Raw genomic sequence first — 26,531 nt, forward strand, 5'->3', positions numbered from 1 at the left:
AGAACCATCCCAGCTCCCTGAGTTTCAGCTTGGGTAGAGTGGTTTCCTTTTCATGGCAAGTTCTAGTTGGGTTATTCCTTCATCTGTTAACAGTCTCTCTCCCTCTGTCTCTCTCCCCTGACACCATAATATCTTAATATTTTCTTGACCCTCTCATACCACCTTGCATTTTCAGCTATCAATTAGTAATAGATTTTTTTTTTTTTTTTTTCTGCACCATTTTACATTATAGTACTCTTTTACCTTTAATAGCGTGCCTCAACTGCCTGAGTTAACTAAGCTATATAAATCACCTGTGGCTTCAGAATCAGCTGTTACCTGAAAAGAGACCATTTTCATGTTGGCTAGAAAGAAAATCTACTGCTTAAACTTTCCTTATCTCTATCATTTAGAAGGGCTTTGATTTTGGTAGAAATATTTAAATTCTTTTGTCTCCCGCACAGTATATTGTCTTTATTCACTTTATGCCAACTATTTTATGGTACTCAGAAGTTTTATGGTACTCCAAATAAACGGGTCTGACAGTAGTCTGCCTTACCATCAGCCTTCTTCACTCTTAAAGGCAACATCGCTTAATGCTGGAGCCTAATTTGTCAGTGAGAGTGTGACTGACATGTATCAGAGCCTCTTCAAGGTACAGTTTCCCTAAGCTTTAAATCTGCCATTTAGGCACTTTTACTCTGGGATATACATACCCCTGATGGTGTAGAACCACTGCACTCTTTTTTGTTTTGATCCTTAGAAACCAGGATGGGTGACTGCTGCCTAAACCTGAAAAAAAATGGAGTAGAATCTGAAACCTTTTCTCCTTCCCTTCTTTATCATTTCTCTTTTCATAACACAAAAGCTCCGTTCATCTCCCTTACATCTCTCTCCAACAAGCTTTTCCTCTTCCCTGCATTTATCAGTCCAGTTTCCACTGGGTGCGGAGAAGCCAAACTGGGTGGCAGGTTTCATCTTAGAGATCATCTCGCTGCATGTGTTGAAGGGGAAATCCATTTTAACAGGAGTTCCCAAATGTACGAGTAAACCTGTGAGTGCACAGGAAAACAAGAGGAAAAATCACAGTTTTGAAGGTCAATTTCAAGATGTTCTGCTTCTACAGAAGTCTGTACAATTGTTTGTGGAGTATATGTTTAGGAGCTTTGCTGGATGAGGGCCTTGTTAAATTTGATTAAACTGAATAAACCAAGCAAGAACAAAAATCAATTAATTTTTACAATATGCTTGAGAGAAAAGCAAGCAGGCAGCTTTTCTCTTACTTTTAAGAAAAAGAATGAGACAGAAAAATGAAGCAAATAACTTGTCTCTTGGGAACCAGTTGCAAAGCAGACCCAAAATTCAGAAGGTTTTTGTTCTGGGCTTTGTCTAATCCACTGACATTTTACTTTTTAAATGTTTTTCATAGGATGCTGTGCTTATTTTATTCATTTTTTTGTGAGTACTTTCATAAACAGAAGGCAGTAAAATCACAGTGAAGTTAGTCCAAAGTTGGGACACTGTTGAGTTCAAGAGGTACAGAAGAAATGTAGTGAAGATGCAAATATATCTGCATCTTGTCAAAAGTTACGCTTTCATTTACCAAGGAAACATAACTAAATTAATGGATTTTAGGTCAGAAGGAAACTCAAGACTATCTAATATGGCCATATGTATTTTGCATGCCATAGAATTCCACTCAGTTATCTCTGCAAAACTATTTCCTGCCAGATAGTGGCCAGATCATACCTCTGCTAACTTTAACTACTTCGGTTTCAAAGCTATAGGACACTCTAAGTTTGCAGTTTGATTTGGCCATCGTAGGTTTGCCATATAAAGACCTAACGATTCTGATGTCCATGAAACCTGAAATAGGTGCTCCATTTGTAATCCCATAACCCAAGAGATTGCTCAAGACAGGAATGAAAGGAGGCAAAGGAAAATCAATGTTTAACTTGGAAATATTTGTCAGTTAGCAAGCCACAAGGAAGTGAGTACCTTTAACACCTAAAATGGTTCAAGTAGGAATTTGCTACTTTCTGGGGGAAGGAGGGTATTTACAAAAAATCTTCCTAAAAAGTCCTTTTGAGCTTGGTTACCAGTGTGTTTCGTCAGTTTAGGGAGATGATCTGAATGTATTTGAACACATTTATTCTGTAGAAGACTGACGATCTCTATTCTGTTGAACACATTTATTCTGTAGAAGACTGACGATCCAGGCCCTGAGAACACTCAAATGCATACTAAAATACATCCTACATACACAACATGTAATTGTGTGCATAAACACCTTTTCTTAACAGGGAGGCTTTCCTGAACTGGATAGAAAGCTTCTGTGCTTGAACTATTTAAGGGACTTCTATTTTCTGGCATCTAGCTGCCTTTTTTTTTTTTTTTTTTTTTTTTTTTTTTCTCTCTCTTCAAAAACACATCCGCTTTAACATCCTGTTGAGTTTAAAAGTATATTTCTTTATTTTCTCACATGCTTTTGGTTTTCAAGAACTGGAATTTCTTAAACAAGGAAATCAGCTGGAAATCTCTTGAAGTTCTGTGTACTATAAATGGAATCTCTCCTTCACTCCCCAGTTCCAAATCTCAGGTCTCTGCCATACTGAAGACCTGTGAATTTCTTAACCTCTCTGAGGGAGGAGTCTCTCAGGTATTTTCTTATTGATCAGTACTGTAAAGAGTAGATCTCTGTCTAAGAGGCACATCAATCTGTCTTGGCTAGAGTAGCTGAAAGGACTTTATGCATTGGATTTTCTCAGTAGTGCTATAAAATAACACATCTTGGTGAATGAAGCCAGCCTGTTAATGTATGGATTTTCTGCTTGGAGTGACTCTGCTGAAATCAATAACTCATTAGGAAGAAAAGACGTCCAATTCTCACAATTCACACTCATGTAAATAACATGACTTCAGCAACAGTGCCCACCTGAGTTACAATACTGGGCTTAGAGGATAACGTGTTGTATGTTCAGATGCCGTGACTGCAGTTTCATTTTTGCTTGGTTGTTCCTAAAAAACACTATTTTAACAGCATTATTCATTCATTAATTATTGAGAGGAATGCACTATGGGCAGAATGGTTAAACAGTTACTAAAATAAGGTCTGCTGGTGAATCCTTTAAAAATATGACTGCACCCCCAGCAAGTAACTCACTTTCAGCAAAAAATGCAAGTGTCAACCTTTTTCAAAATCACAGTCTAGAAATCTTTCATATGTACTGTAATTCCTCAAAAGAAGGATCAGATAACTTGGAAAGGGAGGAAGCTTTCCATCCCAAGCGTGCAAAGCATTGCGGTCTTTAATTTATTGACTGTATTGACCTGACTTTTAAAAGACTCCCCAACTTGGCATCAGTATTCTGTTTATCTCACATGCAATGAATCTGTCCTTCTTCCCTGTGTACAAATACTTAATAGCTGTTAAATGATGAGGACAAGCTTGCTGGATCTGTGAGGGTTGTACTTCAAGGTACATTTGGATTAATGCTTTCCTTTCCTTCTGCTCCGTTCTCAGGTTGCTGCACCACTTGCTCAATTTCACTTTCCGAGTGGCTTGAAAACCTTGTCAGATGATTTTCAGCAGGTTAGTTCTTTCAGCGGGATTTTTCTTGCACCCAAAGGTATTATTATTTTATTTTATTTTATTTTATTTTATTTTATTTTATTTTATTTTATTTTATTTTATTTTATTTTATTTTATTTTATTTTATTTTTTCAAGCCCAGTGACAGGATTTAGAAAGCTCCACAGGATGCTGGAGTCAGCCACATTCACAGAACTTTTCCATGTGATGCATGTCAGCAGCACAGCTTCAAGAAGAGTCTTCTTGTTTTGCTTCCCACTTAGCATGAATTTAATGGCTGTCTCAGAACACCTCTGAACATGGCAGGATTTGTGTAGGTGATCTGGGTATAAAAAGAGAAGGCAGAAGGTGGGGAAAGGAAGGTAACTGATAGCTGGAAGATGAACTGGTTCCAAAGGACACCCTCCAGCAAAGGTTGGCAGAATAGAATTAGGTAGATTTAATTTTAGTGTGAGAAAGAACAACCCTTGCGTGTCAGCTGGGACTCATGTGGTTTAATGAATTACTGGAAGGTTAGGAGAATGGAACATGCCCTCTCCAGAAGCATCTCTGAAAGATCTGAAGGAATCCTTAGCTCAGTAATAAATTTCTCAATCTCAAATTAAAAATGCAGCCACTAGTGTGGCTAGGCATTCATGAGTGACTGGGTACTGGATTTCTAACCCTTGGAGGCCAATGGAAGAACTCAGTACAGCCAAGGGATTAAAATCAGAAACTATCTGATTCATTTAGTGAAAAAAATATAAGGAGATGTTCCAGGAGCAGCAGAAGCCCAGTTTCCTAGCGAACCATATCCTATGTCTCCCATACACATTTGAGGGGACTTTCATGAGACCCCTGCATCCTTCCCAGATCCTCCTTAATTAGACAGAGGGCACAAGTCAGCTTCTGCTGCATCTGCTGTGGATCTACATGAATACTGGTTAAAGGCTAGAAGTAAGGTGATTTGTATTGATTGGACACGTAACCAGTGATTCCACACCTTCAGGGAGATTTTCCTCTGCTTGGGGAACTGGTTTAGGTCTCTTACCTCTGTGCAATGACTGATTTTCACAAGACCTGTAGGAACATAATTATCTCCAAGTCTTCTGCTTCTCCCCTGAGAACTTGCATTGAAATGTGCCAGTGGGTTTGAAAGTTATTAGGGGGAGACAGATGAACAGACAGACGGCATAGCTGCATAAGCTTCATTTCCTTAGGAAATCAAGTGGAAATGTTTGTATAGTTTATATACAACACAATATGGTTTGTGTCTGTCTATTACATTGAAGGTTGTTGTTGAGCTTATGTATTCCATTGTTGTGCTTCATCTAATCCAAAGTTTCTAAAAATACTGTGTTGGAGCCTTTGTGATTTGCTTTCATGTATCTCAATAGGAACCTGGGACTGGAAGGGGCGTCCTGGGTCATTGTGTCCAGGCTCCTGCTGAGGTACATGAACTGTAAAAGTTGAAAGAGAAAAGTACTGTATAATAAACTTCTGGTTAGTACAGTGGGAAAGTTAATGAGACAGATGAAACCTTCCGTGTGGCCTTTACAAGGCTGGAAGTCGCAGCATGGGGCAGTCCCCTCGCAGATTTTGGGTCATTACCTTATCTTCTGCAGCAACTGCAAGGAAGCTAGAGATTTCTGAGGATGAATGAATTCTCACCTTTACACTGAAGGAGTATGAAGTATTCACATTTTCTGTAGAGAATCCTGGGGAAAAGATTGCCAGATATTTTTTTTTTTTTTAATTTTTATTTTTTTCATGTATGAAAGTTTTAAAATGTTAAGCATGTTTACACAGAGGAAATGATTTGGTCCACGGAAAGGAGACACATCTTTTAGCTTTTAAATGTGCTCGAATAACGCGTTAAAACATGTAAGACATGTTCAGCATTCTTTAGGAGTTTCCTAAACAAAAAAAAGAACCCAGAAATCCTTCCATGAAATAAGACAATAGGTGAGAAATGATGGCAGTTTCTGATTACATACTGGGTGCATGGGAGCACTAGCATAAGGTTATTTCTGAAGTTATATTGTAATGCTAGAAAGAGAACCTGATGATAAAATGCTAAAAACCGTAACTGCCCGTGTTTCAGCATCGGTGCTGTTTGTCTTAAGACCTTTGCTGTGCACTGATTCTTAGTATTAAATGTACTTCCTTAGTATCTATATTTTTATTTTATATTCTTAGTATTAAATGTACTTGCAGATAGTTAAGGGCACACCTAGACTATTTATATTCCGGAATATCTAGACTGTTTCAAATCAGTGATGAAGTGCCCTCTGCATAGAGTTATAACAGAAAAGGTCCAGTCTGATAGAAGGAATGGAACAATAGTGTGCTTGGCAGTTTCTGGAACACAAACAGAAAACAAAACAACACTTTGAAAATCTCAGTTTTGCAATTTTTAAACTGGCTGTGGTCAAAAATAGAAAAATCATCTTAGAATGATTTCAGATCATTTCCCTTCTTGAAAGCAGAGTCAATAAGTACATAAAGAGTTGAAATTTTGAATGTTTTATATGGGCCAGCTTTATCATGAGCTGGGAAAACCACTGACTTACCTTGGCGGCGTCTTTGCCTTGATTTGGCTGTGTTGCAGTCGTACACAATTTTCCCTTCCACCAACCAGAGTTTGGTTTGGCAAGAGAGAGTGCTCTAGGTAGAGCACTTGAGGTGTGAGTAGCTTTAAGGATAGGAACACTCTTTGACTTAGGTTGCACCATTTATATCCTACAATCTGTAGGGCACTCTTTAATACTTCACCGGGTTGTAGAGTGCTCCAGACCTGAGCCCTGAGCACGAGTTGGGCTGGCAGTGGTGAACTGAGCCCCATCAGCCTTGTGCTGGGTACAGACACCCAGGACTGACCGTGCAGCGGGCTACCTTCTGTGGGCAGCCTGGGAGACTGTTATGAGGAAGTTGCAGTTGTATTTTAGATGAGCCCATTTATTATTAAAAAAAAAAAAATAAAAAAAAATGACATGTTTTAGTAGAATTAGGCAGTTTCAAAAAGTCATTCCAGGGTCTGAATAATTAAACTTTGGATCTTTGAAGATATTTAACTGTTAAACTCCTGAGTGAATGAAAACCTATTTCTGGAAAGTTGTAGTTACTTTTGTTTTAAGGTGTTTGGAATGAGCCTACTCTTTTAAACACTATGTTAATGCTTTCAGTATGTTAATATTTAACAAAGAGGTTCTCTTCATTAAAAGCACATTTACTGCCCAACAGATTTTGATAACGTTTCCATTAAAACTCTGAAGACTGCTAAATTTGACAGTGCTGCTAAGTTTGTTCAGTCAGGCTCAGCTTTCAGAAACAAGTCTTCTAACTAGAGGCTGGGGAGAGGAGGACGGTTATTAAAAATCTGTCACCTGGTGGAAGGATCCAGACTGCTTTCCATTGCCAGGTAGCCCTTCATCACTCTCCATTGCGATGGCTTGAGGCAGCTGTGACTCATTTGTATGACTCTGGCTCTCGTGCAGTTTTGGGAGCCCAGTGCACCAGCTGGCTTTGAGCTTAGCTGTTTGCTGTACGCCTCACCAGGACCCATTTCTAAGCCCACCTTATCCTTTACTCATCTAATCTTGCACCTAATCTTAAATTGCAGATATTATGCCATGGCCAGTATTCAGTGATTGATGATTCCAGCCTGTCACTGATCTTCTTTGTCCAGCCACCAGCAGTTAAATTTCTTTCCCAAGGTGCCTCTGCAGAACTAGGACTTTGTCAGTCTCAGGCATGTTGAGATTTCTGCCCCCATTTTTCTCTAAGTACATTATCTCCATACTTCTGCCAGATGAAGCTCAACATGGTCTTTGTACAAAATCTCTATATAAAATACCTCTGGCCCAGTCCTACTTGCCTCATTCACCTCACCGTTGAATTTACTTGACTTGGGTGGAACCAATAGAAAGAGTGAAGACAGTTGGCCAAGTCCTGTTCTCAGTTATCATTATGTCATCTACACTGACTCTGCTGAAGCCAGTAGAGAAAGCTCAGAATGAACAGTTTGTATTCATTTCTGTGATAGATGTAAAAGCAATTAAAATCCTTTTTATCAGTATGTATCACAATGCCATAAAAAGTACTTAAAATATCATCAGCCTTTGAAGAAACTGAGTCCCAGAAGTATGCCCGTGGTCCCACAGATTGTCAGACCTCAGCTGTAAATTCTTATTTCTGTACCAAATGCCTTTCTTTACAGGACTGTTTTAATTTTTATTTTTATTATTTTTTTTTGAGGGAAATACTTGCATAAAAAGAACTGATACAGCAGTTGTGCATATACATCACACTCAGAGAGGGCAAAATTATTATGCAAGATTTGCCATCTGTGTTTATAACACAAACATTTTTCATTAGCAAGGGAGCATCATTTTAAGTTTTATCCTAATGTTACTTAAGTACAATAATTGGCATCCCTAGCTCCAAACTGATCTTTAATATAGGTTGAGCAAAAAAATTATATTAATTTGAAGTTCATTACTATATTTACAACACTGCTTTCCCATGCTTATTTTAGGGTCACTGGGGAAAAAGCTTTAACTCCAAAAAAATGAATGCATTGCTATTCTGGGAGTTAGATTGTCACTTAAGAAATATATTTCTGATAATAAAAATTGGTGTAGTATTCCTTGCAGGGACTTATTCAGAAGAAAGTTAATAAAAACTGCATGGAAAAACTAGCATCTTTTTTTTTTTTTTTAATGTTTTTGAAATTCCTACAGGAAAAGTAATCAAATGCAAAAAAAAATCAAGAGAAAAAAGAGAAATGTTCTATGATCATTAAAACCCAAAGGTAAGATTCTCTTAGTAAAGCTACTATTAAGCACGGTAGCTCTGATGAACCTTTTAAACATCTGTTAAGAACAAAGACCTAGCTGGCCCTGCTGATGGGAAAGTCATAATGTGGCTTCTTTCCTGATCGCTTTCTATTCTTTGCATGTGTGACAGATGTCAATGAAGTTGAAAAGTGTCCATTTGCCAGCAGGGTGCCGGCTGTTCCCCCAAATGCCTGGGCAGTTTATAGAGGCCCTAGTATCTCCTGATCTTGAGTGAAAGATTTGTAGAGAAAGCATCCTGCAGATTAGAGGCCTGCTGCCTTTGAATAGAGGGCAGCCAGCAGCTCTCCGGGCCTCAGCAAGAGATGCCACTATACCATCAGGAAACTTTGATTTATTATCTGAGAAATTCACCATCCATCTGCACGAAGAGGTCACAGAAGCAGCTTCCCTAATGTGAATCTGAGACCCCCATTATTTCCCACTTATTGCTACAAGCATGAAAAATTGCTCCAACTGAGAAAGTTGGGCTTTCAGGACTTGTTGCCATGGCTGAATTTATATGAATATTTAGGAGCAATGCTTAGCGAGTTTTTCTGAACCAATAAATTCCAACAATTTTCACAGTTTTTTGCTAATTAATGCCACCACTGTGGAAGTGGAAGCAGTTCTGCAAACAAGCTGCGACAAATGGGATTTTTATTGCCAGTGGAAAAGTCTAGGGAATAATTAGCGGGTCCGTAGAGATCTCTTGATTACAGACATCTGCATTGGTAATGTCCAGACTCAAAGATCGCTGAGGGAAATGTTTAGGGATTTTCACCTTAGGGCACATTTATGTTGTCAGCTACACCCTTCAAACTGCAGTCGGACAAATGTGGGAAAATATTTTGTGAAATGTTAGACCAATGAACCTGATGTTGACTAATCTGGACTAGGGAAACTGGCTTTGCGTTCCAAAGTACTGTCCAGCAGCCAAGACTTGCACATGTAATATTTTGATATTTCATTAAACTTGATTTCATAGAGATATTTCTCAGTGCGGCATTTGATTTGCAGTGTGTTGCCTAAGATGCTTTTGCAGTTATCACTGCTTTGTTGAATAGGATGAAGAGGAAACAAGACTGGTTATTAAAAACCACATGACTCCTTTAAAATGAAGCACTGAAAAAAGAATTCATGTCACCACAGGATTTATTAGTGCAGGTTGAAGAGTAACTTGATTTGGGATTTTCCTGCTCTTGCCAAAGTGAATCACAATATAAATCATGGATTTACTTATAGAAGCAGTCAAGGATTTGTCTATTTAAACAGCAGTCTTGGGTAGTGAAGTATTAATTTTAGGCCTTCAAGCAGAATCTTAAGCTAAAGAGTTTTAAAAATACACAATTATATTTATTTTTATAGTAGTACAGTGCAGTTGCACCAGTCAAGTTTCCTGCTTTATCAAGTGCCATGTAAATCCCATCAAAAACTCATTCCCTCTCCTGAATAACTAGCAGGTAAAGAATTGGTTGCTTTTACCAATTGTATCAGGATATAGAATTTAAAATAAATTAAATGTATAGTGTCTTTTGTTTTAAAATATCCATTACACTACGTAGCTTTGTCTTGCTTAGAATTTCCCTGTGACAGGATCTTCGCTCCCACAAGCCTTGCATCAGAAAATACCCTTAAATGTGTATTTAAACCCATCCTTCTCCAGGAAAGCCATTAAGGAAATGATTAATTTTAAGATACATTTCAGTCCCAGTGGCATCATTTATCCTACTCACTGGCCAGGCAGTCACTTACAACAAAGTTAAGTACTGACCAGGCCTCATTCTGAATCCAGGCTGCCCTTCAAGATGTCATGAGGAGCAGCAGTAATTCTCCTGGCTTTTAAGCCTCCATGCACAACACACATATGTAGAGCTGCACCCGGTAATGCATCGATGTATGAGTGAGGGATTAATCACCAGCATCTTGCTGTTGGCTCCTGACGTCCCAAATCGATGGGATATGACAAGTGCTTGGTCAAAATCAGCTGGCACTGTGAGGGTTTGAACTATCAACTGTACCCACAAATAACCATTTTTATCCCCACACCTTTCTTAGAGGAGAAAATTGGGTCAGGCATTTCCAAAGATCTCTTTTCACTTAGCTTTTCTGGTCTCTTTGGGATGTGGAGTGGGAGTGGAAGGAACAAATGGTTGGGAAAGCTGAATTCAGCATTGCTGGGGATGCTTTTGTTCACAAATAACTAGAGCCTGTGTGACAAGAACTTGTATTTTCATGGGCATTGAATACCAGAACCCTGCTTTGCTACTGTCTGACACAGAAAATGTACAGACATACGAAATAACTTCAGAAGGAGGTTTTTAATAGCCTGACTCCTTATGAAGTCTTTCCAGAAGACCCCAGAGACATTTGTGATCACACATATATTATTGCCACTGCCCTGGACAGATGGGAAAGTCCCCAGAGAAATTGCTTCAGAGTGGCGTTTACCGGTCACAATACAGGCTGCAGCAATGCTGGTTTTGTAGAATATGTACTTTTTTTGAGGGGTTGAAGCTGAAGGGTCTCTACAGCTTACAGTGTCCTGCAGACAGGACTTTCATTTATTACTGGGTAGTCTTTAAAACTACATGGTATTTACATGCATAAGCCAGATGACTTTGAGCTCCAATTCAGTGCATTTTTTTTTTTTTCATCTTTATTTAAGGAAATGCTTTACAGTGGTTAAAGGTATGACTGTGTAACTTGTAGATCTGCTGTTCAGAAATATTACATGAATTCCTGTAAATAAGGTATTTAAATATAAATGTGTTTGACTGTTTTATAATGAGCCTTGTTCACAGGCCCTGCAGGGTTAATTAGGTACCTAGATCTTATCTTTACTCTATTACACAAAAGGCAAAAACCTCTACAGGAACTGAATCCACTCAGAAAGAGCAAATAAACTAGCTCTAAATGATCACAACCTGACCAAGCTTTTCTGCTTCAGCTCCCTGTATGCCTTCAGGCAATGGGGATTTAAAAGCACTGAGATTACAGGACCATAAAAATACACATTTACATTTACATGTGGTCACATGCAAAATTTAAGATTTAGAGAAAGCCACAAAGGGAATGTTTAACATAAGTAGCCAGGCACAAGCTGAATTAATGACACAGCAGCCCCAGCAGAAACACAAGAAAAACATGTAAACCTTCATCTATTATTAGTTGCCGTAGCCCACACTCCAGAGCACAAGGACGCCTGGTCACTAACATGGTCTTTGCCACTGGATCTTTTAGCTGCCGTACAAACGGGAGCTGGGCAAGTGCTGAAGTGCAGGGAGTTCACGTGAGAGTCCTTGCTTGGAGTTTTGTTTCTTTGTTTGATGATTAAATCACCAATAATATTAATAGAGCAGCTGGAACCCTCCCCGACCCCTGACTAAGTAGGGAGATCCTGGGGGAGGGCTCTCCATGCTGTGCACATCGGACGCCCTGGTCACATCACGAGGGCTGGCAGGAGGCTGCAGGCAGTGCTCTCAGGACATGCATTGCTTCCTTCCAGCGCCGATGGGAAGAATTCGCACTCTTGCAGACCCTGGCAGGCATGCACAACTTTTGCACCAAGCCATGCACATCTGCTCCAGGCAATCCCTTCCCTTAGAAGTTACACATCATCACGTAATGCAGACGTTCTTTTACTGAAAAGCTTCAGGAACAGACTCTTTCTTCCACGTGCTGGTACAGCACCTAACACTCTAGGTTTCAAAACAGGCATGTTGGCTGCTTGTGCAACTGCAGCTCAAGTAAATGCTGGCTAAGAAAAAAAAGTTTTTTTTTTTTTTTTTTTTTTTCTTTTTTTCTTTTCTTGCCTTGAATCCTTTGTTTTAGCAGGGAATAAATGATTTTTCGCAGGAGTGTCCTTTGAGAGAATTAGCACTAGAATGGTTCAATTTAAGCAAATCTGAGTTCTGGTTGTGTAATTACGGATCTGCTCATGTGCTCACAGATACGCACAAGAAGAGAGTGCAGCAGTTCCCTGGGGAAAAGTAATGAAGTCTGTTTGTCTTGCGAAAATGAGGTTGTATTATAATATAACAAATGATAGAATGAGGATTTCTGATGCAGGACATTATTCAGTAATTAATTTCCAATGACAGATGAGCTTCAGAAAGTAGTTGTCCAGTTGCAAATCTTTTTCCCACTGATGTATATTTGTTTAGCTCCTCTGCACACTTCAGATTACTCACCGCCGTAGGCAGGGTCTGATCCTCAGCTGGTCGAGCTCAGCACGGTAATGGAGATCAATAGTGGTGCTATTTTATAGCAGCCCTGGTTTTAGGATGCTGATTGTTTAACCTTGCGAAGTGGAATGCATTGTGCTAGTTACATCCTAGTGGTCGGGAACACAAGCTGTCAAGAGGGATCCTTGTTTAGGAGTCTCATTTAAAAAGGAAGAAAATTAATTAATTGAAGTTTGTGGCATTACTGCTGTGCTGAAAGGTAAGCATATGCAAAAATCCTCACAGAATGAGGAAATAAAGACATGGATTGTAAGACTGAGAAAAGAAGAAAGCCATGTTTTTTTTTTTTTTTTTTTTTTTTTTTTTTTTTTTTTTATCTCTCGGAGTTTTCTCCTAGGATTTGTTATGATTTACTGTCATTGCATATTATGTAAACAGTCACTGTTTCCATGAAGTGGGAGGTCCTGTTAATCTTCTTCTGAGTAACTATACTGAGCATTGTTTGTGAGCTTAACTGGAAATATACATCCTTACTGTAATGGAATGATCAAGAATCTGTATATCCCATAGCCTCTGGTTATGGTTCTGACCCTATAAAATGTGTAGGTGGGGTTTCCCTATTAACAGTCGGCCTGTAAAGCCAGGGGAAATCTGAGATGGTTTCCCTGCTTCCTGCAGTTGTTTCCTCTGTAGTGGATGCTCTTGACTCATCCACATCAGCAATTGCCTGGCCCCAGGGCCCATGAAAATACTTTGGAGGGATAACTTTCTTTTTGAGCTTTAGGAACTGACTGAATGTCAGGTACTTTGAAAAATAATAAATGGAGGATGAAGCCTCACTTTCTTCCCTTCCCTCTTTATAAAACTGTATCTTTACTTCATCTTCTTCCAGCAGAACCCGTATTACTCTGTCATATAGGCTGTCCATGCTTTCTTCAACAACAAATGCAAAGCAATTGCAGCAAATGCATTGCTTGTAATCCTGTGTACACACTGACTGTTAGATCTTTTGGGGTCTAGTTTCTGCTTAAAAGGAAATGAGTCTATGGAAGAAGTGCTATGTCCCTGAACTGTTCTGCCAGCATATAAGGTACTGAATACTCTGTGAGATGCTGTTGCCTTTCCAGCTGGACATGGGCTTTCTGTGGTAGTATTGGACCACTTTACTGTAATATAATCCTACCCTCAATTTCCTGAGGTCTACATGACTGAAACTTATCTGACAATTCTGGTACAGTCTGAGACGTCCCATGATGATGTCTTTTAGGGATGTCCCAAGGCAGTAGAGCTTTTCAAAGCAAAAGAATTCTTGTTCTTATATGAAAAGTTGAAAATAAAAAACTTGTTGCATAATCCTGATCTGCTTCATAAATGGGACACTTACGAGGACATATTTCCACATTTTACTCAGATGTGCGTGTCTCCATTAGTTTGGAAAAGCTCAGCTGAACCTAAATCCTGTATCACATAAAATTACTGATTTAAATACTGAGAGTACTATATACATTTTCTTGTTGCCCTGCCTTTCATGCTTGTTCCCTCACCTATGCCCAATATTTCACCGACATCAGTGGGAGTCTTCCTGGAATGTCTGACAGTAATGTATTAATTCCTTTTTTCCAGGAGTGATTCCTTCAGTGCTGCCACTGCCAGTGAACATTACAGTTGCATCTCCTTCCATACAAGCCACTACAGCAGAGCAGATCCTCTGGCTGTGTTTCCTGTCATCAGGTGTCACCCCAGCTAGATGTCTGCAAGGAAGCGGTAAGAAATCTACAACAGTCCTCTGCTCACTCACCTAGCTGCCAAACATGCACATTTCACGGGTTTTGTGAAAACACTTCCCCGCAGTAGAAATGTGATACAACTGACTAGGTAGGCCAACAGCCAACAGCTCTCTGATTGTCTGTCTGCTGGCCTAACAGATTAAATATTAGCATTTATGTCTCCTTGAAAGCAATGAATTTTCTCCAAATACGGTTCTCAAAGAACATTTCTTCTTCTGCACCAGATAAACTGTCAGAAGAGTGACATAGATAGGCAGGATGGGAGTTTAAACACGACTGGCAGAAAATAGAACCTGTTATTTGGGTTGATTTTTTAATTTGCTTGCTCTCCACTGGTAAATGAAACAAAGTGCACAATTACAGCAAGATGACTACACAAGTTAGTGAGGGAGTCCTGGAGGCATCTGCAGGGTGAAGGCCTCTTGGCTGTTAGCTGGTGAAATCTGCCCGGGAGACAAATACTTTACAAATAATTTCTTCCATGAGAAATCTTTCAGCTCCTTGGGGTTTTCATTGCTACTTCTGCTCTACACTGACAGTGTGTTTGTTTATAGATGTTGATAGAATTTGAAGTTTCTATAGATGGGTAAGTTTGAGCTGAGAATTTTTTTTCCCAGCTAACAGAAGGAGGAATATTTGAAATAGATTTAAGAAGTAGACAGAGGCACTCTTGATTTGTTTCTTTAGGGTTTCATTTTTCTGATGCAAGTTACTCATAACTCCCACAGAAGCCAATAAATTTGTAGTCCTTCACAGCAGGAGAGGCACTGAAGTCAATGGAAATTACTGGTACCCTGCAGTCGGGGAATAAGCCTCCTGGGAAATTCTGAATCTCCTGTTTGCCATAAGCAATTAATTACTGCACTGTCAGTAGTTAATCACTGCCGAATTTGTAGGAATCCCTATTATTATTTAAGTGTATCTGTGCTTTCATTATCACTCCTTTCTAATATAAAAGTGACTGATGCGAGTTATAAAATGTTAATATATAGATTTCATCCGACACTTGGTTTATGGCTTATCCTTCGTTCCCTGTATCATAGCACTTGTTGCCTCAGACTCAGTGTTACGTCCAGGCCTGCTGCAGATCTCCTCTCCTCAGAATTTCACCCATTGCTCGTGAGAATTTCAACTTCTGGATAAATAAATATTTTGGGTCAGGTCTTAAAAACACAGAAGTCCTTATTCGCATGTTATTTTTGGAATCTGCCCATGTCTTAGTGGAACTCTCATACCACAATAGCTGATGGAAGAAATAGAGAACTGTAGCTTCATGCCTGTACTTTGAGGGTCAGAGAGGAGGGGAGCAGAGGAGATGGGAGAAGGAATACAGAGATTCGGTGACTAAGCTTTCCCTTCAGGGGAATAAAAAGGGTTTAGTAGTGACAGTAAGGAGAACAAACACAGTGTCAAATGCATGCGTCTTCCAAAGAGAGCTAAAAATCTCATCAGGGTAAAACAAACTTACATAGCAGTGCTGGTGGGTTGCAACAAGCTGAGCTCCCTCTGTCCTGTCCTTCTTGGCCTTTTTTTTTTTTTGGTGACAGATGTTCCTTCCCCCCCAGTGGTCTAGTTCAAAAATTAAGAAACTGTTCTCCGAACTTTTTATTCATGGTTGCCTTCATAGACTTTTCTGTTCCTAGGCTGTGAGAGTAACTTCATTGTTATTCTTCCAATTATCAGTCTCTTCCTGTATTGCTTTTTTTTTTTTTTTTTTTTTTTTTTTTAAGAAAATACTGAGCTGAGTAGTTAGGCCTATGTTGAACCATCTCAGCTCACATATTTATCTGTTTCCAATCTCTAACAGCAAACAAATAGAAGGGATTTCTAGACTGGGATTTTTCCTGTCTTTAGACTACTAAGTTATGTAGTACTTTACAGGCAGAAATAGATTGAGGCCATCTTTAAATACCAGTATTAGAAATTGATCTGAAAAAATAAATAGAGTAAAGGAAACCTTTGGGATAAAGTTTTTAACTTTTCAAGGCGCTGAGAAAGATAAGATTTTGTTAAATATATTCATTTTAACAGGTGGTTTTGACAGTGCCAAAGATCTCTTCCACACTCATGTTAGTGAACTATGTCTCATGCTACAACATCCTTCATTCTCCTCCGGACCCCTTAAAATAAGAGGGTAAAGAGTGACCAGTCAGACGCTCCAAACAGGCTTCTGGGATTTGGAAAAATATCATGAATGGGAAAAATCATGTGTAATTGGTGGGCAAATGTGTTTCAATAGAAATGTGGTTACTGTGGACTCAGGTTTGGAACTTTTATGCTGTGAATGAGTGCCCCTGTGAAGTTCTAGCAGAGAGAGCAACACAGGTTTGTGGGGACAGATGGTTCAAGGTGGAGGCCGTTCTGGCTAAAGAGCAGAGCTTCACAGAATTTCAGTGAAGGCAGGTAGAAAGGTTTGGATAAGAACCCTTGAAAACTTTCTAGTTGTCTATGAAGGCAATTAAGGAAGCATTGCCAGTTGATTTTCTTGGCAACTGAATAAAAAATATATAAAACAGAGCCAGGTTTAGGTCACATAGTAAGTTTATAGTTTATAGAGAGAGCCTACAGTTATAAAACACCCTGCAAGGGCTTTAATCATGTGATTTATACACCATTAATACTTTAAAAAATACCAAATGAGAGTCAGCTATATGATCAAGTCCTTATGCAATACAAACAGCCATAGGTTGATTATCTTCCTATTGAAGAGTATTCATTGGAGTTCTTTACCTCTCTTATCCCCCCAACAGCAAGGACCCATGTGATTAAATGCTACATTTAACAGTGATCAGTGAGATTACATTTCATATGTTTTGTACAATTATTGTACAATTATTACTGTTTTGCTTCAGACAGCCTTTCAGATGTTCGCTGTGTGGGATTATAGCAGTATGAGATCTAGCAAAGCCCTAGTGATTTGACACCTGCTGCTTCCTCTCTGTTATCTTCTGTCAAACACTAACCTGTTTATGGGGAGACTGTAGAATATTGATCAGAGCACAGAATCATTAACACAATGTAGTTTCCCAAATCCTGCCACATACCTGCTCATGCAGTTTATGTTCAACTTTGGCGGTGTAGCATTTGGGATGTGGAAGTCTTTTCTAATCAAATATCACAAAAGAAGGGCCAGATCCACAGCTTCTGTAGATACCCTGGCATTTGCTAATTTGTGTTCAGCTGCAGTGATTTTTCACCCTCTGTAGAACCTTGTCCCTGATGCTTATAAATTGAGATTAATACTTGGTCTTGCTACTGAGCTTTCCAGTAATCAGTTGGAAGCCTGAGGTCCCCTGGCTCCATCTGGGTAATAAACTGCAGATGCTGGATGCCTCTCCACCTGATGAGCTGTCAGTGTTCTGGGTAGATGAGCTGTCAGGAAACTAAAGAGGTTTCAGGTTGAAAACTTTCTTGATATTTTTCCCTCTGTAATAATAATAAAAAATAATAAAACAAGTAAAAATGGTTCTGTGGAATGTCTTGATTTCACCAAATCAGCATTTTCTCCAACCAGGATCAGTTCTAAGAGAAGCCAGAAGCCTGTGAGCTCAGCTGAATTTTGGAACACTGCTACTGAACTGCTTTTGAGTGAGGACGGTTTAGGAGTGCAGCGGCTAGAGATTGCCTGGTTGCATTGCACAGACAGCATGGTTCTGTGGTGAGTCATGAGGCAACAAGGAAATAAGGGGAGAGTTCAGTGGGTAGGGTAAAGGCCTTGAAGATGGAAAAGTTAGTGCTAACAGGGACTCATTTCAAGATCCCTGAAACACTTGGCACTGCAGGATTTTAATGTATATGGTTATGAGGTGGGCGTTACATGGAAATCAACAAATGAAGTGGTTGGTTTAAGTTCAGAATGCTTGTATAACAGACTGTGGATAAGTTTTTTGGAGTTTCCATTAAGGGACCAATAGTGGAAAATGTGTCTCATATTATTTATTGTGCTAGAGATACTCATTTCAAACACTTCACTTTGTTTCTAACTACTGCTGTCCTGATCACAGTTAGAAAGTGTTCATGTGAAGAACCTTGAGTAGATGGAACTGGATCCTTCCTCTCTGGAACTCAATGGGAGCTGTGCTGTTTACTTCATTAAGGATTAGATTGGGCCTTTAGGAACAGAGAGTTTAATTACTACTAAAATGGAATGGATCCAGCCCATAGATTCTTTCCTCAGCTTTGAAAATTTCTTTGGCCAAGATGTTTTTAAACAGAACAAAGCATCCACAAAAAGCCTAAAAAGTTCCATCTCTAAATCTCTCTTCAAGCATGAAGGTGGCCCTAGCAGATATGTTTAATAGCTAGCAGTCAGGATATGGTAAGTCTCACAGCCGTGCTTTTGGGCCAGTTGACAGCAAAAGAGAGTTCCCGTGTGAATGCTGAGTGCTTCGGCTAGCTCTGTCGAGCCAATCCATTTCTTCAAAGACTAGACAGTGCTGAACTTAGTAACATGAAAAATGTGACTTTTTTAAATTCTATTTTAAGTCCACAGCTGGATTTTCAGTCAATTAAGATGTTTCTCTTCTTGTGCTTTCTGGTTAAAATATTACCTTAAGTCAACCAACTTATGTTTTAGTCTGCTCTTGAAACATGGAAAGTTAAGCTTGCATTTTTATGATTTTTCAAGACTTTTCCAACTTTTTTTTTTTTTTTTTTAATAAAATCTGCAAGTGGATAGTGATCAGAACCTGAGGTTTCTCTTCTAAATATCTGATAATTCCTGCTAGGATTCCTGCTAGGATGGAATAATCATCCAAAGCATCAATTTTAAAGTCAGTGAGGTCTTGGAAACCCTCCGAATTAACTGCAAATTGTAGTTCAGATTGTACATTCATCTAAAATGACCCTGACTTAGAAAAAAAGGTATTAGCATTATGAGAGAGCTCATAAAACTTTTGGGGTCAAAATTAGGCTCTAGAACTATACTTTGGTTTTCTATTACAGGGCACATAGAGCCAGTCTGGTTTTCCCAGGGTTTTTGTTCATCTGCTTGCCAGCAAACTATTTAAATTGAACTGCATCTCAAATCAGTGCATTTCCTTATAAAGTACTGAGTAAAATTTTGTGTCTTCTGCTACAAACGAATATGTCCTAACAGAATTCATTTTCTAACAGCATTTCCTTTTCATCAGAGTAAAAATTAAGGCTGAATGATGAAAGATGCATAGGCAACACTGGGTCCATATTCTAGTGAGATGGTCAAAGTTTCTTCAGAATCCCACACTCCTAGCATGCTTCAGCTGAACAGCTCTGGGGCTATCTATGCTTCAGAATGCATCTCTTGAAGTAAATACTATTTACCACTCTGTCACTACATTTCTTCTTCATGGTTGCCTGGGATTTTTTGGTGGTATAGCTATGGTGTCATCTCTAGGTTTAAGACTTCTTGATTCGACTGACATCAAGATTTTGTTTCACTAGTCTACATCAGGACTTTGGTTCTGCAGATTACTCTGTATTGACAATTTGTTTACATATCCTGTCTGGGACAGTTATTTCACTGATAACTGCATGGCAGATGGAATCCTTGCATGGCCTTGGACTTGGAATTTATGGAGTCTGGTCTACAGGGACTTGACACACATTTTATTGTAAGGTTAGAGAAGGACAACTATGTTCTGCAGCACACTGAAATGTTAGTTTGGGGAATTAAGACTGACGCTTGCTAGGTGATTTTGCTTTGTTTCGTCTTTCTTGGTACATGCCAATAAATTGCACAGTACCATCTTCTGTAAGGCTCAGAAGCATAAAAACTAAAATTTCTATATCCAGTTACTCCACTTTAGTTTCATGTACTACAGTTAAGAAAGAGAGAAGATGGACAGAAAAGGAAAAAAGAGAAAGTGAGAAAGAGTTGGCGGATGAGGAAATGAGGTAGAGGAACTACCCTGTTTTGTATTGATTTACACACCACAGTATTTGGTTTCTAGTAATATTCATTGTCCCAGGCACATGCACCATCCTTTGAAACAGAAATGTCTTTGAAGGCCAGTCTAACTCAGAGGTTTGTGTGTGTGTAACAGGAGCATTCTAAATGACCTTTAAAAGCAAGGTTAATAGCTGCCTCTACTGTGTCATTTCCTCAGCTATGCAATGGGAAGATTATAAAGTATGGCGAGACTATTATCCCAGATAACTGATGTAGATAGAGTCTGGATATGAATAAACAGAGAAGGAGATAGGTGAATCTGGGTCTTTTATCCTGTAACATCACTGTAGATGGGGAAACATGCCCAATTTAAAGTCATTTTTGACTTTTTTTTTGGATTTTCCTCAAATCCACTATCCGTATTTGTGGATTTGAGGAAAGAGCAATGGGCTTTCACTTAGCAACTTTAAGACATTTTATTCTTAGAAATAAAGATATTTTATTCTTAGAAATAAAAGCAGAACCCTAAAAGGCCTTGTCTTCAGCAGGCAAAAGTGCATTACTTATAGCTGGACCATCTTTCTAAAATGCACATTTCTGACAAAAAATCTTACTACATTTTGAACAGCTTTTTAAAATAAAAAAAAAAAGGAAGAGAATTATGAACACATGCAGTAGTCTCAGGTACTATGATGCTTCATTTAAAAAGCAGCATTAATTATACTTAAATATACTTGAAAGTAAAAACTGTTTCACTTCATGGCAAACAAAATGTTTCACTGATTCTGAAACTCTTCTTTTGAGTAAATCGGTAAAGGAAGTAGGCTGATGCAATGCCAAGATTTGGGAATCCATAGCATGAACTCTCCATATCAGGCCTCTGGAAAGAGATTCAGATAAGCCAGTACGCTGGGTAGAAAATTGCTAATGAGATTTAAATTCATCCCTCATTAGAAGATCATCATCTGTGCTTGGGATCCTCCCCCAAAGGCCCCCTGCCCCCCCCCCCCCCCCCCTTTTTTTTTTTAAGAGAGAGTTGTCTCAGTTGACTACACAAGGTAATGATAAGAACATTCACTTTCATGCTTATTTTCCAATTGTGGTTCTGGTTGTTTTGTCCATCTAATCGAACTCACATTCTGGCTGAAGAACATGGCTTTAAAATGAGCCTCTGTTCAGCTTTTCCTCTGCATAAAAGGTTTTCACTTGTCCATTCTGATATGTGTACACATTTCCATATTGAAGTGCCTACCTTTGAATGATGAAAGCCTCATAAAGGAGCATATGACATTGAACCTGTGAGGCCTGTGTTTGTACATGCTCACTTTTCACCTCCACTCAGGCCCACTGGCCCTGTTTAGTGCTGGAAATCTCTTAGGCCTCCCTTTTCCACAGGAGACCCACCCAACTTTCAGCAAATGTCTTCTATCACATCTATGAATTCATGGCCTTGAGGGATGTAGCTGTCTTTAAAGGTCTTTGATGGAAAGTCAAGGGATGAGGGATGGGGCAACTGCAAGACAGAAGGAATCATTTAGTGTCATGATGATTTTTTGAGAATCAGGCTTCAGTTTGTTATCCCACCACAGGCTGCCTAGTGTTTCAATCTCTCCATTCCTCACCTGCCCAAAAAATGTTTCCTTACTTTGCCCTTAGAAACACTTTCTTAAAAGCCGTGATATGCTCAGGCACTTGAGAGGTAGGGGTCTAACAAGTATTTATGCCACAGTGCTGATGTTTCTCACGCTGCTGGACACTTGTCTCACTTTTGGTTTGGGAAAGTGCTGATATAATGTCCTTCTGTCTCTATGGCTTTTTTTACAGGCTTTAACTCTCTTCAGCTGTCTGTAGCCTTGAAGTTCACTGTTGACTTTTGGAGTACCATTTCCATCCAATCTAGTGCTGGAAGTATGGACTTTCTAAGGCTCCAGGCTTGTTACTTTTCTGTAATGCTAGTTAGGGTCTCAGCTGCATTTGGCCACATGAACAATAACCACTGACTGACACTATGACATCTCCAAAGCATTGTCTATCCAGTTCGGGTGCAGACCCCTGTTCTTGGTGGAATAAAGCAGCCCTCATCTGAATGGAGAGGTTGAGGGAAACAGCCCTGTGGCTGCATGTTACATGATAACAAAGAAACGTGCCTCATTACCTGGCATTAATGGCAAGGGGGATGTCAGCTGGAAGGACTTGAGTTACTCTCTCCTTCCACCCATAAACCAAAGCATTGGCACCTAAGCCTTATAATTCTGAAGAGTGAAGAGGGGTAACATAGTTACTGCAAGACTGTGGAGCAGTAAAAGGAAGTCCATACTTCTTTAGTGTAGCCATTGGAATAAGATAAAGCAGGAATCTTTTTACCATTCTTTCACACAGTGCTTAAAATGTCAACATATTTAACAATTTATTGTGGCAAAACCAAGGCATGAGAAGAGAGCTTATTTAACAGTGAAAACCAGTGGAATTCCTAAGGAAATTTCCCTCAAAAATGGCCCTCATTGGCCCTGCCTGTGTCCCTGGGGATTCTACTGACATTCTTGCCCATGGCCTAGGACAGCATTTCAGCCTGGCTCCGGCCTGTCACTCCCTGCCCCAGTAATGCTGTAGGATGTCACTCTCCAGCTCTGGCATGGCCCTGCCCAGCCTGGGCCTGTCACTCCCAGCCCCAGCAGTGCTATAGGATGTCCTTCTCCAGGGCTGCCACGGCCCTCCCTAGGCCCTGCTGAGCCAGGCCTGGCCTGCAATCTGATGTCCTGGCCTGGCCTCAGCCTTGCTCTGTCACCATGAACTTGGCTGGATCTCTGGGCTCGGGGCAGCCTCCAGCTGCTGCCCCAGGCCTGCCCTGCTTGCCTCTCTGGCCTGTCCCCTGGCAGTGCCATCATGCCCATCTTCTTGTCCCTTAGGGAGTAGCTGGCCCTTGCTGAACCATGACATGGCACTTTCCTTCTCTCTTTCTCAGGGCTTGGCTGAATTCTTCATTTTCAGTCTGTAAAGTGCAGTTCCACTGCTCTGAAATATTTAAACTGTTTGTTGCCTTCTGTCTGGGTAAGAGGCATCTTCATAGTTTGTGTATACAATTCATCACAGGTATCTAACCTACTCCTCTGTGAGTCAGCTTCCAGGAAAACAGTCCATCGGGAATTCCAGATGGCATATGAGCACAATTCAAGGGAAGGTGTATTTGTTATCTCTTCAGTGGATTCATCAGAAAAAGTCTCAGAAAATGTTTCTGCTTTTCCAGCTTTGTTAATTTTGCCTGATTATCAAACCATCGGTGTTTATAATACCATCGGTTTGCCAAACAGTGAACAAGCTTTTGGCGTAGTCTCATGTTGTTTTTTACTTTACACTGGCAAGTATTTAATTGTTTGGGAGTTAGTCCAACGTACACTGCCCTTCCCATTATTGATCACTAGAGCAGCCAACATGCTTTGTAACTGCCTGCTTTAAAGACCGACAACTGCATTTGAAGTGTATAGTCTGTATTTTGTCAGCTGCAGCAGGGAAACATCATTGGAACTGGATCACATAATGTACAGACCTGATAGATGGACTCAATTAAATCAACAATAATATAGCAGTTGGCAGACTCAGTGTAGCTACTCTGATCCTTCTGTAAAATTTTTCCAAATCCTTTTTATTCTCCAAGCCTCTGATCAAAACTTTAGGCCCTTTATAACCCTAATTCAAACATCACTTCAGAGGTTAACACATTTGAACTCCCAAAGCAATGCTTTTAACTTCTATCCTGTGGTCAATAAGAGGCTAACTCTATCTATAAACAGTGTCAGATGGTGTCTCACACATTGCACTTAAGAAACCTTACACCTGATAGTTCCTTGACCTTGGTGGCCTTGCAGACCGGGAAGCTTAAATGACACTGAACAGGGTACCAATGGAGAGATCACATGCTTGATACTGTAAAGCTGACAGTAAACTGACAGTGCCTAGGGTGTGAGGAAGGAGGCTAGAGAGCATCTGAAGGAAGGGAACAATGAAGTCTGTCCCAAAGCAGCAGGTTGGGGTAACTACAGACTATTCTTACAGGCACATCACTATATATTTTTTTTTTCTGTTGATCATATATTAGCTACATGCACGTACTCTAGAGAAGAAGAGAAGATTTATTCCTGGTGGTTACTCTTTCCCTTTTGTTCTTGGTATTGTTGCAAATTACAATAATGTCAGGAATAATTTGGACAAGATAAAGTATTAATGCAGAGCAACATCCTCATTGGGAAACAGAGGCTGATTCTTGAGCTGGTGTAAATACAGAAAGGTTTTGTGATATTGTGTTAAGTTAGTTTGTACTAGCTGAGGGTCTGGTCCAAAGAAGCACAAAGGGGAATTCAACATTCTGTTCTATTGCAAACCCTCTAAAAGCCAAGTGACTACAGGCATGACAAAGTTGAAATTGCATGAATGGATTCAGATTATTCAGTTTTGGTCTGTTATTTCAAGACACCTGGTTACTAGACAAAGCAGTTCAGAAAGTACTGTGAAAAGTAGAGGTACCCAGTGTTGAAGAGAGGAGGGAGGGTTTTCATCCTGGTTTCTTTGTTGAGGATGACTGTACAAAATCTCAGGCAAGGTCGAGACAAACCCTTTGCAATTCTTTAGAAAGCACTGCCTTAGAAAGTGTTGGATGTAATTCCTCAACACCCAACTTTTATTCCCAGATCTCATGCCAGATTTGCAGTGGGTGATTTGTATCAGTAGCAAATAGTGTATGATCTACAGCTGATTCACTTGTACTGTGGATGCAACCCCATCAGCAAAGCTCTGTTCTATATCCTTTTGTCAAGAGCTCAACTAGGACATGACAGTTTTACTGCTGTAAATAAGTCTGTAGAGGCAGTTTTTGAAATCCATCTGTGTCCATCAAGATCATTTCTCTTCATGCACCTGATGGATCTAGCTATGTTGACACAAGTTTGTAATACACATGCAGCCCACAATCTATTTCTAGGCTCTCGAGCACACAAAATATTTATTACACATGCCTGTGCTCCGCAACAGCATTCATTTTTCCATTATATATTGTGGGAACAACTTGAACATGCTGTACCAAAAAGTTTACATATGCTGAGCTGGTTGGAAGGATGAAAGTAGGGGAGGGAGATATGATTCTGACATGCTGACTTATTTCAAAGGCTTCCATTTTTTAGTGTTCACAACTGCAAATCATTTGATCACTGAGTTGTTACAGTTCAAGTTTGCAGAGAATGATACAGAGAAAATTATTTTTTTGTTTGTTTCTTCTCTCCTTCCCATGGTTGGCCCATCTGAGATCTGTGAGTTCTTCAGATTTAGATTATTGAAATTAATCAAAGTATGAATGAATGTAGAAATGAATGTAGAAAATCAGACAATTTCAGAAATGACTGAACTGATACTGACTGGTTAAAGACAGTCGAATCTTGAATTAAGGGCTTATAATGTCAATTATTGGGCAAGCTTAAAGTGGCAAAGAGGACAAGAGTCGCGATTGCCACCCTTTTTCTAGCACAACATTTGAAAATACTTAGTCAAGATGATGAACATTTTTGATATTTTCCCCTCCTACCTTCTACCTCATATTGATCATGTACTGGGCTACAAAGGTTACCATAGCTTAGGTTTTTCCTTCTTTGAATATAATTACCCAGAAATTCTCTCTATAGTTGCTGTCAGAGGCAGGTAAACTGTTTATACAGCTGATTCCTGTTTAGTGGTATAATGTTACTGTTATTTATTTTGTAGGAAAACAGTGAAGTTTTTGTTTATCTCCAAGTTTATTTTCTCAGGGAGCAGCTGAAAAGCTTAAATAATAGTAAATCTCTGTTTTTGTTTTTTCCAGATATTCTACCTTCGGAAAATCTAATTTCCGGATACCTTTAGAAATGTTGGCTTGTAGGCAATTTTCAAAGACATAACATTTGACTTTGCTGATGCATGTGACCCCGAAGTTTTGACAAAATCTTTTCAAAATTTCTCCAATTTATTCTCCAAATGAATAGCAATATTTTCATCACTTGATTCATTTTTTTTTTTTTTGGTGTTATTCAGGACCAAATGACAGGTTCATTGATCAATTCTTTTGTCTATAAACATAGTTTAAACATCACTTTTAAATGGAAAAGATAGACCAAACAATCTGATAAGGATTCCTGATTGTGTACACTGCATGTCTCCTTGTAATTGCATAGCTCTGGACTCACTGGTCACAATACCTTTATTATTAATAACATAAATAGACTCTTCAATCTCTGTTTCTGTAATTTATCCACTGGATTGAATTCAGCATGCAGTTTTGTAGGTC

The 26,531-nt window shown here is 39.4% G+C and overlaps 1 long non-coding RNA gene across 2 annotated transcripts; it reads left to right on the plus strand.

Annotated features, from left to right (window-relative positions):
* Window positions 1-344: 344 nt before the first annotated feature.
* Window positions 345-26,193, plus strand: LOC118164831. Of its 2 annotated transcripts, none has more exons than XR_004749688.1 (4): window positions 345-634; window positions 3,503-3,571; window positions 14,195-14,335; window positions 26,070-26,193. It is a non-coding gene; the product is annotated as an uncharacterized LOC118164831 (long non-coding RNA). The 2 variants fall into 2 exon arrangements; XR_004749689.1 differs by lacking the exon at window positions 26,070-26,193 and adding an exon at window positions 15,402-15,519.
* Window positions 26,194-26,531: the final 338 nt, after the last annotated feature.

This window comes from Oxyura jamaicensis, chromosome 3 (assembly GCF_011077185.1).
Source record: "Oxyura jamaicensis isolate SHBP4307 breed ruddy duck chromosome 3, BPBGC_Ojam_1.0, whole genome shotgun sequence".
Classification (NCBI taxonomy): domain Eukaryota; kingdom Metazoa; phylum Chordata; class Aves; order Anseriformes; family Anatidae; genus Oxyura; species Oxyura jamaicensis.